Source organism: Protopterus annectens, chromosome 8.part0 (genome assembly GCF_019279795.1).
Source record: "Protopterus annectens isolate FY-2018-M chromosome 8.part0, PAN1.0, whole genome shotgun sequence".
In the NCBI taxonomy this organism is placed as follows: domain Eukaryota; kingdom Metazoa; phylum Chordata; order Ceratodontiformes; family Protopteridae; genus Protopterus; species Protopterus annectens.
In genome coordinates, this window is record NC_056741.1 from 504662146 (window position 1) to 504680536 (window position 18391).

Sequence of the window (18391 nt, forward strand, 5' to 3'; positions counted from 1 at the left end):
ATCAGCCAACGCCTCTGGCACTGGGTTGCTAATTGCTTCCAGTATATTTTGATCTGTTATAATATTGTCCTTCATCTTAAGGCTAGTACTTGCCTACCATCCTTCTCATAATCCATAAGTTGCTTAAATATTTTTTTTTTGGTGTTACTAGTAAATTTGCCCAATTTAAGATTAAAACTATTTTTCCTTTTCTTATTCTTCTCCACAGGAATAATTTCTCTTTCCAGTAATAATTTATTATAAATGTTAAAATATTTTATACTACTTCAACAAATGATTCTTCCTACATCACGAGTCTTTTCAACTTTTTATTTACCATTTTTGTTTCTTCTTCATTTTATGTTTACCCTTAGCATAAGGTGAATACTTCACAATGAAGTCATTAATGAAGTTATAAAAATATTTCAGCTGTTAATTTACATTTTTATTTTTTACTTTGTCTTTCACTTTCTATTACAAAATTTCTTGTTTACAGCTGCAAAGTAACAATTACTACTTTCAGCCATACTTTTTTGATGTTAATCTCCCATACCTTCCACAGATAGAGGCATATAATTCTCATTCAACTAAACCACTTTTAAAATGTAAACTGCCATTTATACACACTAGAAGTGGAATATTATCAAATGTGATTATTTTTGCTATTTGAGAGTAATCGCAATACATTACAGAATCTAAGATTTTATCAGTATCAACTTTTTTAGAAACAGGCATTTCCCAATTAAAAACTGAGACCATGACTATATGTAAATATCATCTTATTACCTTCTATAAGGCATATTGAAAGAGCAATCACAAGACTCAAAACCAGTTCTTTGCTTAGTATTGAGGTATTTATACATTTTATTTAAAATGTGGTGGTAATCATCAGTTGTATAATAAATAACTTCTGTTTTATACAAGAACAGCATGGGCATGTAACTCTTTTTAATAAACACATGCACACACACACACACACACACACACACACACACACACACACATATATATATATATATATATATATATATATATGTGTGTGTTTTTTTTGTTTGTTTGTTTGTTTATTTTTGGCAGACCCCCCTGCTGCTAATGATCAGCTGGCTCTTAAGCAATCAGTCAATACTCACACCCCATCACCCCATCTTCAGCAAGTGCTGGCAGGGAGAGGCCATCATTTAGGCAGCCATGTAATGTAATATTGCTTCACTATTTTTTCTTTATTTCAATCTAGTACACACCTCTTGCTCTTGAGAAAAGGAAGATGCAATTAAATAGCCATAACTCATTCCTTTCTTCCTCATGTTGTGGTGTCTGTAAGCAGTCCTGACCTCTTTCCACAAATACACGAGGTGTTTTCTTTGATCTCTGCTGGAGAAATTTCCCCTTCCTGAGTACTCACCAATAATTTGCACCTAGCTTCCTCCACTGGGAAGATGAGCAGGCTGCACTTATTCATGCCTTACCCTCTATATCAGGGTTTTCCAGTGCCAAGACCACTAATCAACTGAGACAAAGTTAGGGCTCCATTTTTCTGTGTTACAGAGCCAAACTGTTTTTGTTTTTGTATTATTACTGAAGTTACAAAAGCAGGTCTGTGAAGAAGGCAAAAAAAAAAATCTACTGAATCAATTTATTTAGCCCTTATATTGTTTATTAATATTCGAGTAGTGTCCTACAGGACTAGGTACATAGGAGAGTTAGCCAGTATATACCTGCTTATTGTTACAACAGAATGTTCATGAATTAAGGATGACATTGTTCCCCATTAGACCATTAGGATGTTCTTCCTTTATTAATGGAACTTTTAAGTAAAGTTAAAAAGTTGATTAAAATATGTGTTAATCAATCTCGGGATGGATTTGTGAATAGAAAAATGTTTGCTGTTCTTTATAGCTGTATCAGAGTCATTGTATTAGAAATTGCATTGTCATTTAAAGATCTAGCATATTTTAATAAAACATTTATTTGTAGTGTTATAGCTTTTTGTACCATCTAACAGTTCTAATCTTCCCCTTTTACAGTCCATCCTCTTTACATGAAATTCCACACAGCCCACTCATGTAATAATTCCTTATGTTCCTCTATAACTCTCCAAAACTGTTATTATATTTTGACCTCTCATGAACACCTCCCCCACCTTCTGCATTAAACTTCCATTTACTTGCCATCTGTTTCAAGTTACCTGTCTACCCAAAATTTGCCATGTATTTAATCCCCCATATTTCTAAGGTCCGACATTTCCGTTCCTGTAATATGCAACATTTGATTCTTGCTGTGCTCCTCCCATGATGACCTATTACCTGCAGTATCTTTACTAGATAAACAAAAGGCACAAGTCCTTTCCTTCACACTAGACTATCATTCAGTTTTCAAGGACATTATCCCACATGTTCTGGTCTTCTCTATGCTCCCATCATATATTAAACTGACTTATCTCTCTCCCTGCCCTCACCTTAATTAAGTGCAATATTTCTCCTTCTTTTTTACACATACTGGTATTGTGTATCATGTTTCTGCACCCCCCATATAAACTTTTTTTTTCTGGCTAAATCTTAAATATCTTCCAGAAAAACATATGCTTTTCATATCTTACTTTCTTTAATCCATGTCTTTCCTGAGTGACTCATTATTTCTTCTACTTCTGGTCTCCAGGAGGATCTAAAATCATTCCTGTTTTATCTTTATAACTAGAACAAAACCAGCAGGATGACCACAGCTAAAAGCATCAAGTTTAATAACCTTTTATTAAACTTAATGCTTTTAGCCGTGGTCATCCTGTTGGTTTTATTATGGTTACTTTGTTCTTTCATCCAGCTCAGATCTTTATGCATTCTTGGTCATTTGTTTGCTCTTATTTTACCTTTATATACTAGACTGTAGTCACATCTAAACCTTCTCCTCTATAATTTGACTTCCTGTTCTCTTCCACAATTTGCTGCTGCTGTTAAGGCAAGTTTATTTATTTTTCTTAACCCCCCATAAAAAAGTAAATCTATCTCTTCTATTCTAAATTCATCAATCATTCCTTCAAATCTTTTAAGTCTGAAAGTTTCAATTACATCACCCTTCCTCCAAAATCTCCCACTTTCATTAGCCAAGTTGACACCAATTTCAAACTTTCTTCTCCAAATCACAGATCTTCTTTTTAGCCCTAAACTGTGTAACAGTAATTCCCACATCTCGATCCCAACTCTCTTCTAACTGAGAATTTACCTAACACATTTTCTCACTCCATTAATCACTTCCTACTGATCTCCTATTTCTCTTGCTTCTCACTTAGCCTCTCTGATATTGTCATTCTCACAACCTCTGCACCGTTGTAATAACTTGATGTCTGCAATATCTTCTAAATTATAAGTGCACCCACCCTCATTCTTTCTTAGCTATCAGCATTTTGACCATGTAAATACTTCCTTCCGCAATAACATATTGCATTTCCTCTGGCTCTCATGTAATAATTTATTTATTTATCCCTACATGCCTTCCCATGTATGCAAAGTGTCATAAAACCAGTGTTTTAAACACCTCTGCTTAATCTTTTAATTTATTTACTTTCTATGACCGCACATTGAGTAAGTTACTTACCTTATCTTCACTTTATCCATTTCTCTGGTAGACTGTTTATACTGTTCTTAACTCCTATGTCCCTTAAATGTGTCCCCCCATGTGACAATAGTAAGCTATTCTTTTTTGAAATCCCCCTCTCAACTTAACTACCACTATCTTGCTTGGAAAAATTGTAACATCAACCTATCTCTAGACTTAATAAATATTTGCAATATTTTCATCAGCTTGCACACTATATCAAATTTTTACCATACAGATGTCTACAAAACAACTGTTACTCCCCTTAATTCCAAAACATTCATATTCATCAAAACTCATTTTAATCTTTTAGGCAGGGCACTATTCTTCTCAGAAATAAAACTGATAGGATGGCACACTTGCCTAAATCCTCTAGTTCACCTCACCTTGTCCAGGCTCCCCAGACTAGCCTAAATCCTAAAGTAAAGCTTCTTTTACAGTGTAGTGATATCTTGAAACCAACTTCCTCCCTCCAACTTTCTGTAATGTTTTAATAAATAATTAAATAACTAAAACAATCAACCAGACAACCAACTGACAAATAAATACATTCCCAACTTATGCTGTCAAAAATTAAGCAGACATATTTTCAAATGCCCACATGTTGCTGAGGCCTTTGCTATGATGAATCTCTTCAGTGATATAGCTTTCCTTATTCAACAGAGGTCCTGCCCATCTGTTGAATGTTCCAGTGAGTGAAATGCACCATTTATTTCCTTCCAGTCTACTATCTTGAGCTGTGGATCTGCTCTGATGTTCAACATTCAACAAATTATAGACATCTGTACCACCCTCAGGTCCAGAGACACCACAGAAGTGCCAATTGGCTAATTTGGCATTTCTTTCATATTAGTAAAAGTCTAAATTATATTTCTTAGTTAGCCATAAATTTCATCTATCTTACTTCTGACACTGTACCAGAAGATTGAGAGAAGTGAGCAAAGACCAGGGACTTCAGATATCATTCTGCAAAATGCTGAAAGGTTTTGGGTGGTTCGGCAATATCTCTTGACTGCTGGCCTAATACAATGCCAGTTCCTCTGAGTTCTATTGCTAATGTCCATTGTGCATGCCCACTGTCTTTAACTAGGCATTCTGCCCTGCTTAGCTCTGGTCTCTTTCACACATGCCTGTCCCATAGAGTACATATCTTGACCATTTACTGAGAATGGTCCTTTAGTTGGATAAAACAAGCACCATCTCTGTTAGATTGGTGAGCCAGCATTGGTCTAAATCGTATTTCCCTCTTCCCTGGCTGGTTCCTGCCATTGCTGGCCATTTATCAAACTTGGATCGTCTGGATTGAAATCAGGGCCTATATCACCATGCCAAAGAACCAGCATAGTACTGCGACTTTTCCTGTGTTATACCTGACCTGATATAGTACTGCAACTGCAATATATCTCTAATGTTTTAACAAATTATTGCTTAGGAAGCAAAGTCCAGTATTACTTTATAGGCTCTTTACAAATAAAATAAGGTACTTCAATTTCATCTTCTAAGGACTCTGATTACTTTTATTAAAAGTTAATAATTGACATTATATTTCATTTAAGGAAGCAGTCTTGATGCAGTCAGAAAATACATCTAACAAGTTATTAATTTTAGTTTGCTCTTCCCCATAGGATATACATAAAACACAGTTTTGAAATAAAAACAAAAGTAATGCTGTTATAAATAATGAATATCTGAAATCACTGAACCATGATATAACTGAGGTAATTGGAATCAGGTAATGGTTAACCATCTGTGTTTTGAGCATACACACTTCAGAGCAATTAAAGGTGGAAAGAAGGGCCATCCGTGATTATTTAAAAGGCACAGCAAGTTTGAGCACTTCAGATGATCAAATGGGTTCAGAATTCACTACCAGTTCTCTGAGAGAAGAAACAAATCCTTTCTGAAACAATTATTGAATAAAAACAATAACTGTACCATAGTAACACATACTGAAATATAAATCAGTAAACACCTTACCTGCAGTATGATTTACAGAACTTCCCAGACTGAATTGATCAGAAGGGTATTGTTATTTTCTATTTAATAATATTTCCTTAAATCAATTCCATGAATATATTAGTTAATAATAAACGTAATGATGGTAGCAGATCCTGTGCTGGTAATCACACTGCTTTTCCAGCTTATGAGATCTCTGAAGGTGTAACAATATTACTGACCACTGTGATGATCTTCACAACCACCATGGACATCTTTGGGAACATACTAGTGGTGCTGTCTGTGTTACAAAACAAAAAACTCAGGAATGCTGGTAAGTACAGTTCTCTGAAATTAAGTGTTACTTTAAAGTAAATAACATTTTAAAGGTGCATCTCACATCTGACCCTAAGTTTAGCATTTAGCCTTAAAGTGTTTATTACTATTTTATTTGGCAATATTTCTGAGATTAATTTGTTGTATAACATAAATACTGATGACAGTGTGGGATACATGGTAAGGCGATGCAGACGAACCTCAGACTGAATTATCAATTGCAAATCTCCGTGCAATTCATGCAGTTGTCAACTAAATTGAAGGCATCGCTAAGCCAGAGTAAGACTTCCATTTCTCCAAGGAAAGCTAAAAACCTATTTTTGTAATGAGTTTTACATAGTTAAAATAAATAGACAAATAAGAAACTAGCATGCATTAAACTTTATTTAAACATAGTGTCTCATATTAGATAAATGGAAATCTAGTGAATAAAGCAGACATAGAAGAAACAAATGAAAGTATATTTTATGTTTCAGACTGCACATACAAATACACACACATGCTGACACAGACAGACAGGCAGATACACATGCACATGTACAAGTATACCAGGAAATGTAGATATTTGAAGTACTAGTTACAGATATGAATAAAAGAAAGATCATTCATTTCATAAACACTCATCAACTCTTGCCTATTGCACTCACTGTCTCTCCCCCGGATTCACAAATCCTCCGTGTAAGACTTAATAAGTCTTACTCGGAGGCTGCAGTTGAATGGTATGACATCAGTGTGCCATGAATATGCATGAGGGCACGCTGACCCAACCGTAAGTCCTACATGGACCGTGTAAGAAAGCAGGGGGCGTGTCCGACTGCCAAGCAATCTAAATGCCCACGACCCTGCAAGTGTTTAAAATAAAAGGAAATAAACAAGAGCGAGTCTGCTCAAATGTCCCTGCACCCCCATCACACATCTAAAACGCATAACCATATTTTTTTTTTAAATACCCAAAATAGCTGCCCGTATTTGCGTGTTTGTGTGCGGGTGTGCCCATTGCATAGCTACAGTTAGCAATTCTCACATGGAAGAGCATAAGAAAGAATGTTTATGCAAATCACACCAAATAGCAATAGCGTAATGGTAGAGCGTTCACACAAAGAAGAGGCATTCACTGTTCGAGTCCCACCTCTCTCTTTCGTATTTATTTTTTAAATCAGTATATGGAATAATACCCACCATATATGTTTAAACATAACTAAAACCAGTGAAATGGCCAATGTATTAGTGAATAAAATAAATATTTTAAAGGATCCCAATATAAAATTGCCCGCAGTTAAGCAGCGCTCCACCCAGCGCAATATAGTTGCCCATAACTAACTTGCGCTTTACTCAGTGCAATGTAGTTGCCCATAGCTAAATTGCGCTTTACCCAGCGCAAAATAGTTGCCCAAAGCTAAATAGCACTTTACCCAGTGCAATCGGTTTGCGCGGAGGTGCGCACAGTGCCAAACAGTGCACCGTCGGGCAACGTGGAGCAACGTAGAGCAAAGTTGCTTAAACACAGCCATGCCCCCTAACTTGTCTGGACAGTAGTAAAATAAAATGCAATGATAAGGTTTGAACCCAGGACACTGCACCATAATCAAAGTACTGAACCACTAAGGCACGACAGCTCAGGATAAACATCCACTATTAACATATATATAGTAATAAATGTTTGATTAACCATTGCTAAGCATGTCTGCAGTCAGCCGAGAATATTCAAAAATGGCCAATAACAGAAAAGTGCGGGAAATGTGGCATATTTAAGCCGCATAGGTGAGAATACTCGCCATAACTGATTGTAACTCCCATCTGCAGTTAGAATGTCTGGTGCTGGAGAGGGTACGAGTGCAACGCTGGGGCATCGAGGAGTCAAGATATATGGTTTGGCTCCTAGTCCATCAGCATGAGACTCGACTCCTGCAGGGCCAGTTCCAAGGAACAGAGTATAAGGCGGAGGCTTGGAACCGGTTGGCTCATGAACTCTCCAGTGCCACAGGCGTCCCTCGGACTGTTGAGCAGGTCCGTCACCACCATGCAGACCTGAAGAGGCGGAAGCAGGACCTTCTGAACCAGTGAATCCAGGAGGCCCGTCAAATGCGGGATGCCCCACTACTAAGTAGGTAGCCATAGAATGCAGTATGTAAGATAAGCTAATATAGTCTAAATAATGGATAGGTATGTCTCAATATCTATTTATTTACTCCACAGCTGCAGGTGCTCGCACTATGAATCACCAAGCCTATGCGGATAGGCTGCTAAGGCTGTGCCACCAGGCAGGTTAGTAAATATTCTGCATGTATTGTTATATGATATATGTGAGTGAGCATGAGAAAAGTGTTTAAGCCCAATAATACAGCAACAAAATGTCCTGATTAAATCCTCTGCATGTACTGTTATATAACAAATGTCAGTGAGCCAAAAATTAAGTGTACTAACCCATCAATCAAGCTAAAATAATTCTGGAATACTATCCCTGCATGTATTGTTATACCATATAAGTGAGCAGGTCTGAAAAAGAGTGTTGTAACTTATCAAGAAATGTATAATACGTCCTGAATATGTCTTCCGTATGCACTGTAATAATAAGTAAAGGAGAGAGCCGGCATTAAAGAGTGTTCAATGTAATTAATAAAGGTATAAAACTTGGAGTGTGTCTGTGTCACTTACTTTGAAATGTTGTTGCACCCTTGCAATAATAAATAGTACTGTTGTATTAGGTGCTGTCAACCCACAGTTGTGCAGTCCCATAGGAAGTGGATGAAGGAAGTGGCAGTAGCTGTGAAGTATAAAACATTCATTCCCTGAATAAATCATCTGCATGTACTGTTACATATCATAATTCAGATAGGCAAGAATAGAGTGTAGTAACCCATGAATAAAGCAAAAACATGTCTGGAATACTATCTCTGCATGCACTGTCATAGATAAAATGTGAGTGCGCCTGTAAAACAGTCTTGTAACCTATCAATAAAGGTATTAACATTTCCTAAATAGGTCTACTGTATGCAGTGTAATGTCAAATACAGGAGAGAGCCTGTAGAAAAGAGTGTTAATGTAAATAAGAAAGGTATAATACTTGCAGTGTGTATGTGCCAGTTACTCAGAAATGTTGTTGTACCCTTGCAGTGAAGAAATGTTACTCTGTTGAATAAGTGCAGACAACCCCCAGTAGTGCAGTCCCATATAAAGTGGATGAAGGAAGTGTCAGTAGCTGTGAAGTATGCAACAGTCCTAAACAGTTGTGAAATGGCTGACATGCATAGGTAAATCTGGGACATGAGTAGCCTGTCAAGGTGTTCCCCAGAAATATTAGAGTGTTACCTGAAATGTAGGGTTGTGTAGAAAACAAGTGAAAAAGCCATGTGCACACATCCAGATGTGCAGATACATAAACAAGTCAATTTAATACAAGTATGTAGCAGTAACATCTGCATCCTGGACAGTTACCATGTAAGATATAGGCCAGGTATATCATGAAGTAGCAAAACCCATAATGCAATCAAATGCATGTTGCCTAGTGTAAGAATACATGTAGGGGATATACACCTGCGGTCAATAGGAATGTAGTGTACAGTTAAAGTACTAATAAGATGTTAATGGAGGTTTCTTTTTACACTCTACTCCATGTGCATAAACAATGCAATTCCACACTTCAATGGGTATGTCTAATCTCATAACATTTGTTGGGACATATGTCCTATTGTTATATAAAATCTGCACTTACTTGGATGCATGTCCCCTGTTAAAACACCACAATATTGGTGGCCTGTTGCCACCAATCATCCCTGCATGCTGTTGGAATGTCCACTGTCGTTCAATACATGCATGTGTTATGCTTACTGTTCAACTGTTGTAACCCTGGTATGTTGGGTTAATGGGAATATTACTGCATGCTGTTACAACTAACTTGGAATGCTGTTGTCTATGTTGTAATTAAACACACCTAATCACAGAACGTATAGGAAGGCCGGTCCCAGCGGACCCACCTGTCCCACCTCAGCTGGCAGTTGCACCTGGCACCAGCAGGTCTGGTGCCCAGCCTGGGCCACCCTCCTCCATAGGTCCTGTGCCACCTTCGGGTGGAAGTGCTGCAGGGGATGGGGCTCACCCCCCTGCAAGCATGGGCAGAGAATGGCCTCCTGTCAACTTCCGAAGGGTCCGGGTTGTGGTGTGTAGGGAGATCCAGTGTTTAGTCGCTGATCCCCTATGCCAGCACGAGGTGAGAGTGGCGAGACTCACGGGTGAGCCTGCCCCTCCTACGCAGCTCCCAGCACATCTGTGAAGGTCCAATGGTGACTGCCCATAGGTGGGGATTTCAGTCCCACTGTTACCATCTGTGGGCTCATGGGCTTGTGATTTCCAAACATCCATCCCCGTCAATTGTGTTTACCCACCCCATGTGTCATACTCCACCCCTGTATGCATCTTGTTTGCCTTGTCTGTTTATCTACCCAACCTACATCCCCAAATATACCTATTTCCTCTACCTCACTTTTCACTCTCCCCTGAAAAAAACAAAAAGGGCAATCTGTACCCGAAAAAAAATTACGCCCCATACATAACTTCCCATTTCGCACAGATGTCCATTGGACATGTACACTGATAATTCTACTTGACAGTACAACAAACTATGTTGTCCTCACCCCTCTCTCAGGGGTGGAAGGTTTCAAATTTCACTCTAAATTTTCAATATATGCACAGCTGTTGCTGGTAAAGAAATGGGCAGCTATGGACCTTCCCTACACTCATCTTGCACTTGTCGAGCTTGTTTTCCTACTGTCTTTCCCTCTCTGTGCCCCCTTTTTCACCACTTTCCTATCTCCCCATTTTCTTTTCTTTCAAAGAAATTAGCACGGGGGTTAGCGGGAGTAAGCACTTTTAAGCAGTAGTAAGCGGGATTAAGCGAGTGTATGCATGTGTGCACTTAGCTAAGCATCGCTAAGTATCGTGCAAACCCATGCAAACCCACTTACTACTGCTTAAAAGTGACTTTGTCACTCTATGGCAGGGCCCTTGTTCTGCTGAGCAGCAAAAGAAAAAACCTCTGCCAGAGTCAAACCCCAGACCATTGACAGAATAGACTGCATGAATTACCACTAAGTCACAGCAGATATACAAATAACTTGGTTCTGAAATAAATATATCATGCATTACAATGAGGGAACGTAAATGGAAATTAGGAATAGTATAACACAAACCCTTTTCTGTGGGTCTTTACCAGCAGTGGTTGTGGAATTGCATGACATGACTGTGAAAGGAGAACCAGCCATCCTAGCAGGGAATAATGTTACAGTAGCACCTTACAAACAACACACAGTATCAGACCAGGATAAATACTGGCCACAGGAATACAGTGCAAAAACCACATTTGTATGGCAGTTAATTGTGTATGTGAGAAAAAAGTGCATACTCCCATGTATCCTGTGTTAATATTTGGAGGAGTGCGTACATGTCTACACTGAGGTGTGTGTACTGGAAGCAGCAACATGCAGGCATGAGTACAACATGCATATAACTGGTTTCAACCCTAGCATCAGATAAGAGACATATACCAACCTTCAGACTGACACAACAGTGTCCAGAGCAAACAAGAATGGGCCCCACCTTTGAAATCTGAAAGGGCTATGCCTACCTAACCTAGCATTTTATAGCAGTGGGCTGCAATCACAGTGAGTAATGCAATCACCAAACAGCAGGCTGCATGCAATTACTGAATGATGGGCAGCAATTGGTGCAGAGGCTGTCACATGCAGAAGTGCAGATACCTAGAAAAGCAGGCTGTACCTGCAGTCCACACATGCAATTATATCATTGCAGGTGTTGTGAGATAGAGAGTGAGAGAGAGAGAGATATGGACACAGACTGAGACAGAGACAGAAGAGAGGGAGAAACAGAGACCAAAGGTTAAATAGAGGGCAAAAACCCAAAACAAACCAGCAATAAAAAAAAAATACAAAACCGTAACACATGGAGCAGGGGAATACAAAGGTAAGGTATGTAACTCAAATGTATGTGTTGGCATGTTGTAGATGTTCCCGAAGAGTACTCTACACACTGCAAATCATCCATGTGTGGCAGCAGTATGTATCTATCTGTATCTGCACATGTGCATAGGGCAAGGGACATACTGCAACTGTTAGTGAAAGGTGGACAGCTATCTGTCAGTGAATGTTGATATGTGCATATATCCATGTAGGTCATAGTGTGTGGCCTAGAAGACAGCATGCAGTGTGCAGGAGTGTCCTTAGGTCAACTGTTGCCCTAGGCAAAAGGGCCCCACGGTGCCCCCTACCACACTTCCTGGTTCCCCTATCCTTGTGTCCACATAAATAGTGGAAAAGCACCCCTGCTAGAGCAGCGTCCTAGGTGGCCGCCCAGTAGGCCTATGCCTAAGGCCAGCTATGGTAGTGTTGATATATGTCATGTGGTGGTTAAATGCTGTGGGACAGATTTGTCAGATCTGATGCATTACAGACAGTGAGGCCTGCTAATGCTACAAGGGCTGAGGACACCCACATGCATTCTGCACAACACTGTGCAATGTAATCACATACCTGTACATCCCACAACGGTCACATAAGTGAGATCCCCACCATGAAAGGTGGACTGTACATGTGCCTATATGTACATCCATGTGTACAGCAATGGATGTGTACATGTATGTGTATAGATATGCATATATATATAATATATATATATATATATATATATATATATATATATATATATATATATATATATATATATATATATATATATACATATAGAGTGAGAGAGAGAGACAGAGAGACACAGGGTCATATGTACTGCAACAGGTGTGTGGTGAACAAGGCATGGACTGTAGACAAGTGTTGATACTGCAGTGCCATTCCACCTTCCCAAAACAGTGTACCCATTAACTAACACATAGGCAGAGATCTACCTAACAGTGAAGGTGTGATACGGGAACATGGGACACAGGTGGACAGTAGCCTCCACTTTGATGAAGACAGTGCCACACTACACCTGTAATCTGTCTGTGTTGTATGTGTCATGACAACAGGTGTGTCATCTATGGAAGTATAGGGTAGAGTTCCCCTCTACTCATCACAATGCCCTGTGTGGTATGTACTTCACATGACAACTACACCAGGTGAACAGGCCACAGACAGACCTCCCAAAGGGTAATACTGTCCGCAAACAGATGCCCTATGCAGACTGACTCACAAAACCACAACTACACTGTATTGAATACTGGCCCCACAGAGGTGACCTCTGCCAGACATACAGAGGTATGTCACACCCATAGCTGGGTGACAACCACCATGGCAACATATCACAATCCCTAAGGGTTAAATGCTCTAGGGACCTAAACCTTGTCAGCTCACTAAACAGCACATGCTGGAGGGATAGGTTCCCATCTCAGACATATGCCATGCACCGGAATAGACCACATAGCAATAGCAAACAAGGCTCCTCCTTAGCAGTTGTTATAAATACCCCTGATGATTGTGTGGGAGATTGTTAATACACCCCAGGAAACACCTATGTGGTTCAGGTTGGCAGGGGCAAGTGAAATCAAACTACATGTGTGTCAAAGGCCAGGGTAGCATATGGCTAGGCTGCCGTAGGCCCTAGGGCCAATAGCATATTACCTACCTATGACACTATGCACTTACACATGTACTTAATGCAATAGCTGCTATGTGAGGTTGAATAAGTGTAACGCTGAATGTGTGCAAGGTCTGTAAATGTTTGATAGCTTAGTATGATGTTGTATCTGACATGGTAGTGCCTATCCTAGCTGTGAAGACAGCAACTGACGTGTAATGTACTGTTAGGCAGACATAGTAGTATGGCATATTATGTGACGTTGTTCTCCGTTGATGAATGTGGTGTCTCATTGTAGGCTAAAGCAATACATGTATGCTTAGTGAGTGGTGCTACTGGTGAATCCATCACCAATATGAACTGTAGTACTACCTGAAGATGTAGGGCTAAACAGCACAGTATGGTATGCGTTCACATTGCTTGGAAACACTGTCATGTGTGTTTCCTGTAGTCTGCACAGAGGACAGACTGCAGGCATAAGGGTGTGTAAGTAGTGGCACACAGCACCATATGGTACACAGGTAATGCTTATCTGTGCTGGCATACGGTGGTGCGTTGTATGTTTGCCTGATGTGTGTGTGTGATTATGCCTGTACAATGGCTGCAATCATATGTGTGTTACAGGGTTAACGTGTGTATCCAGCAACATATATAGTCTGTTACAGCAATATGCCACCTATAGTAACAACTGGACACATCTGTTAGGCAGGGCTATGGCATCAATGACTAGGGTGTTTGATTGGTACTACTGTACCTGTACTTTACATCCATTGCAATGGATGACATCTTTGTTCGTGCACTGGTGTGATATACACCCCTGTCTTGAGGTTGTGCAATGTGTCACAAACAGTGTGTCGGGTACTGTTGTATAGTGGTGTGATATATAGAGTCTGCCAGGCAGTGTTAGTTAGTTGTGGCCTGAGAACCAATAAGTGTTATTGAACATGTGTAACCACTGACAGACAATAGGATGGTATATATGTCAGTAAAGTGATATCTGTGGGTAAAGGTGTAAAGTGTGCCACAGGACACTCTCACACATATTGTTCATATCTTTTTCAGTCAGGTGGCCCACCAACGCAACCCAGCTTACACAGCAAATAGGAAGAGGTGATAGTCAACAGCCTTTTGCAGCAGTACACTATGCTCTTCTCCGGAAGCAACCAGCACTAGCAAGAGCGGACTGTACTGTGGCAGGAACTTGTTAGTCGGGTAAATGACATAGGCATGCATAACCAGACATATGAGCAGGTACGCCATCACTGCAGTGATTTAAGTAGACAAGTCTGGCGGCGTGCGTCTAATATCCAAAGACAGCATCTTGCCACAAGTGGTGGGGTGGCCATTCATCCCCCCCTCACCAGAGCAGAGGAGCTGCTCCTAAGCATGTTGGCTCCTGGACAACAGCTACACCAACCTCTGACATGTGTTGTAATGGAGGCCGGAGCCACCCAGCACATCCACCTTGAGCAAGCAGGTAATATGCCCTATCTGTAGACTACAGTTAACTGTATTGTTAGATTATGTGTACGTGAGATGTGTACTGTGTGTTTAGCAGTTCCGTTGCCTACTGTTGTGCAATACGGATAGTTTGTATAATATCCCTACACCTGTGACTGTTGACTGTTGTTCTACTGCAGTTTAGCTTACCCACTGTAGCAATGCCACAGTTGTTGGCACTGATGAACCCTCTCATGTTCTCATAGGTCTTTCTGGTGTGACGGCAGGTTAGCCAATCCATGCTGGTGAGTGTGTTATACCTGCAATGTTGGTAATGAAATATGCATGTCATAGGTGAGGTGTAGGATATGTACATGTAACACACCTATGCATAATGCATGCTGTGCATGTTTGCTGTGAAACGTTGCACAGCTCAGTAATGTCAGAGCTGCCTCAATGACATGCAATACACAGAGCATGACACACAGTTGTGGCAACCCCGTACTGCACATTGGATAGGCATAGTTGCAACACCTGTACACAACATAAGACATTTATCACATGCAGTACACAAAGTCATGCTACATATGGCATAACCACACACCCACTGTAAGGTGAAATGTCAGTATCCCACGTCATCCACACACACATGATGTACCTCAGGGGTAGAGGCCTATCATGGGGCTGTGCAACACTCTTCAACACATAAATCAGTCATGTTAGGCAATGCTCCCTACTGGGCACCTCATACACCCATGTACAAAGTGGCTGTGTAATAGTAAACATATCCATGGCACTGCAGTTCAGGTACAGCATGCTAGGCGATGGTCTGTCACACAGTAGTAGCTGTGAGTTACCACAAGATGCATGATGATGATGATGATGGCACATGATACTACACCCCGTCCAGTTACAGTGACCACAGTACTACACATAGCAGTCTTTGCTGTGCACCTCATTGTTCTGTGTGTGCAAACATATGCACCTATACACACCATGCATAGCATGTTGTGTGTGTGCTTGCATATACTAGTATACACATTTTGTACAACAGTCACCATCTGTACAAAGAATTACATATATGTCCTGGAATGCTATTGGGTGTATAGGTCACATGGCACACATTGGGTATGTGTGGTGTTTAATGTTGCAGTCATGTAGCATGCCATGTCATGGCTGGCAACAACATATCTGCAATATGTCCCACATGCACCATAACCACTTTTCAATGTCCATGTCGTGCATTGGAATTCCTTCATGTCTACATGCACCACTCATCCCATGTCTGTACTTTGCATGCAGTTGCTACACCTGTGCCCATTATTACGTGATATGGACACAGACACTGTCATCAGACATGGCAATCTATGTGTCACACAGATGACACATGCAGCCATGATATGTATACAATTGAGTGATGGTGCACATGACATTGCAGAGCAGATAATACTTGCACAGCAATGTTTTGTCCATGTACACATTGTGTTCCAGTGTGTAGCCTATCACTGGACAACTATACACATGCATCAAAGCCATGTATAATGTCATTAGATAGGGCTGTCTACACTTGCACTGCATGGTGTTGAGCAACCCATGGTCTGCCTGCTGACACGTGTGTGGTGACTGTTTGCCTTGTAATACTGTCACCCACCATCACCCACTATTGTGTATGTGTTGGATTGCTGGTGTGTGTGTGTGTGTGTGTGTGTGTGTGTATATGTGTTGTGGTGAGCAATGTATTTCTGAGCATGTGTGCATGTGTTCATGTGTGCATGTGTTCATGTGCGCATGTTCATGTGTGCATGTGTGCATGTGTTCATGTGTGCATGTGATCATGTGTGCATGTGTGGATGTGTTCATGTGTGCATGTGTGCATGTGTTCATGTGTGCATGTGTGCATGTGTTCATGTGTACATGTGTGCATGTGTGCATGTGTTCATGTGTGCATGTGTTCATGTGTTCATGTGTGCATGTGCGCATGTGTGCGCTAACATAATGTACAGATTGTAAAGTGCGTTTCCTGTCTTCCTTCCACAGGTGCTGTGTTAGGCATGGCTGAATGCAGCAGGGAACCTGATGTCACTGCCACTAATAATGGAGATGAAGAGACATGTATTGTGGCACAGGAAGGTCTGACAGGGTCTGTCGTTGGTCCACCAATTGACAGTACACAGCGGTCAACCCCCTCTATGCGCACACTCATACTGCCAATATATCCCTCATCACCAATGGCTGTAGCTGAGGGACAGCATACAGTTAGCATTGACCAGGAGAGTGTGGTACCTATGGCACGTGCATCCCCTCACAGCAGCCATAGCCAGATTACCAGAATGGTACCACATAGGCAGATGTCCAGGGGTTCTCAGGGGAGCACTACTGGTCATATTGCCCCTGGCAGATGTGTCCCCGGAGGTATTACAACCTCCAGTAAGTTCCAGGCTGTAATGCAGGCACAGGCACGTATGGAACAGTACACCTGACAGGGACTAAGGGTGCAGAGGGCCCATTACACTGTTATCAATGACAGCATCCATGACCTTGCCGGTGCCATCCGGAATTACACCGAGGTCATTGATAGCCATTGGAGGGAGACATTGCATGTCCTGCACAATGTGTTAGACATGAGCCAGGACCATGCAGGAAGGATGAGAGGCTGACACGGATGCATGCCAGCAACAGCATCAGCTGGTATTCATCATGGACGGACCACAGATCACAGCCGCTACTGCAGTGGCAGTACCAGCCCCAGCAATGCTGGGACTGACCTGTCCATTGACCGTCCTACTAGACCATGTGCATGTGGTGCTGGCCAGTCCCAGGAGGGACATGGGTCCAGTCATCATACCTCTGCATCTGATGATAGTACCCAGTCAGGGTTGGTACCCAATACTGCCCGCAGCACCCCTGCTAGGCACAGGTACAGTGTCCGTGGCCAGAGACAGTGATCTGTATGGCCTAGCAGGTACAGTCTGTGTCTGTCTCACAACCACCCTTATATGGCAGCCACATGGTGGAGTTGTGTGCATGCAGACACACACACATTTACCATACAACTAGGGCTCACACATACACACACACACACATTACATCAACATTGGCCCATGCAGTACTGCTGCCCCTCTGCCCCTCACACACACACACACACACACACACACACACACACACACACACACACACACACACACACACACACACACACACACACACACACACACACACACACACACACACACAGACATGCCGATTGGATGGGTCAATGTCGGGCTCTGGCAAAACTACAACACACCCTGTGCATATGATGATACCTGTGCCACCTCCTGTCATCTGTCACATTGATGCAGGAATAGGCTAACATGGTTCTGATGCACAGGGTGACATCATGGCCGTGTAGCAATAGTAGCGAGTTGCCAACAGGAAGGTGTACTGATATCATTGTAGGTATATCTGAGCAGGCATTATGCATCACAGCTCTGATAGTCATTGTAGCATTTTTTACACCAGTATTAGGTCTGAGTATGTATTGTCCACCCATGTG

General features: G+C 41.2%; 1 protein-coding gene across 1 annotated transcript in view; it reads right to left on the reverse strand.

Annotated features, from left to right (window-relative positions):
* Window positions 1–18391, reverse strand: part of LOC122808283 (melatonin receptor type 1A-like) — a 169296-nt gene that overhangs the window by 136348 nt on the left and 14557 nt on the right. The window lies entirely within an intron of this gene.